Genomic DNA, 1,906 nt, shown 5'->3' with positions numbered 1-1,906 from the left:
CACACACACACACACACACACACACACACACACACACATAAATAAATAAAATTTTTTTAAAAAGAGATAAAAATAGGAATAACACAATTAAAAGGAAAGCAAAAACTTAAGGATTAAACAATGAAGAGGGGACAAAGAGAAAAGGTAGGAAACATGACAGGGGCAAAAGCATACATTTATTTGCACAAGATGGTTAAGGCAATGATCCTGAGAATCTTCGGCAGGTTTTTGAAACTAGCAGTTAATTGGTAGGATTCTCACCCTGACTAACTATATATTCTGATACTTGTGAACTAAGCAACTGCACTAACGATAGCAGTGTTTAATACTAGGGTCATGCTTAGAATGCCTGTCATTCTGGTCTTCTAAATATGTACTGATTCTCATGTCATACCATTTACTGCTATACTGTCTCTCAAGTAAATGTTTGTATAAAAAAGGGGGAGTAATAAATGAGAACAAGAGACAAGAAAAAAAATCATAGGACTGTCATAGGCCAAAATTTTACAACACATTTCCACCATCATCTCTAGCCTCCTGTTTATTATGGCAATTTCCTGCTGCCAAATACTGAATATCAAGCAGGAAATTGCACTGAGAGTTATCCAGCCAAAGAAAAGAAAGCCATTTCCATGGCCACCAGACATTCTTCCTAAATGCCTTAGTTACTTATCCTTCTTGCTGAGACAAAATACTCGACAACCAAATTCATTTAGCTCAGTTTGTGGAGTTTTCAGTCTGCAATCAGCTGGCTCCAAGGCAGAGTGGTACGTGGAAGAGGGACAGCTGTGCGTGGTGGCAGAAAATAGCAAGAACAACAGACAGATGGAGATGGGACTCTGCCTGTCCCTTATGTTTTATATCTAGAATATATCATATGGAAATAGGGCAGTGCCAAACCAATCAGTGGCCTTATTCCTAGCAGTACACACTCCAGATTCCGCCTAAAACTGCATAAGGTTTTTGAGGGGAATCAAGACACTAACCATAATGGTCAAAAATCTTTAGAGATTGTCTATAACAAACATAGAGCTTGAACTTCTCTCAGTAAACTTTAAAGTATGACTCCCCTAAGAATGAAAGAGGAAAGCTGCACATCATAGTCTGAAAACCAAAATCAGCTTCACAATTTATTTTACAACAGAACACATGTCAAATGCAAAAGGGAACAGGGCACTCCATAGGGGCAGCTGCGATGATGCCCTCATGTTGTGGGTCCCCAATGGCCAGCAGCAACAAGATTGATGTGAAGCGCACAGCAGGCTACCGCTTCCTGGCTGGTAGTTGGAGGCACCATGCTCCACAGGCTAGTGGCTCAATAAATATTTCTTTAATGACAAAGATGAGAATTTTGAAAACTTCATGCTGATGTGAGGCCCAAACAGGCACCTGGCTGCCACTGGAATTTCCCGGGAAGCCCAGTACTGAGGCACAGGGGATGGGATTTATACGTCAGATACTTCCCAATGCAGTGTTCGCCTTCTCCATGTCACAGGCAGCATGGACCATGATCCACAGCGACGAAGGCTTAAGGTTGCATGAAAAGCATCCCCCAAGCGTCAGAGGGCAAGAGTTTGCATATTCAATGAGGTAGAGCTTCAAAAAACAGGTGCTAAGATGGTCAGCGCACGCGCACGTGCACACACACACACACACGCACGTTGTCATTGTCAGCAACATCCCACCTCTGTCTGGGCAATCCAGCAAACTAATCAGTAGCTTTAATAACAGGGGAAAGGCAGGAACCTAGCAGGTTCAGGGGAATACAGCTGCCACAAGACTAAAAACAAATTTGGGGAAACTTGTAGCCAATAACAGAACAGGGTGAAGAAAGAATCAATTCTGGCCCAAAGTGAGCAGTAGAAGCTATCAGGGGGCGGGGTGGGGTGCCAGAGAGCAAACAGCC

This window comes from Octodon degus, unplaced genomic scaffold (assembly GCF_000260255.1).
Source record: "Octodon degus isolate 3935 unplaced genomic scaffold, OctDeg1.0 scaffold00119, whole genome shotgun sequence".
Taxonomy (NCBI): Eukaryota; Metazoa; Chordata; class Mammalia; order Rodentia; family Octodontidae; genus Octodon; species Octodon degus.
The sequence above is the reverse complement of the archived record's forward strand: the minus strand, read 5'-3'. Positions refer to the sequence as shown.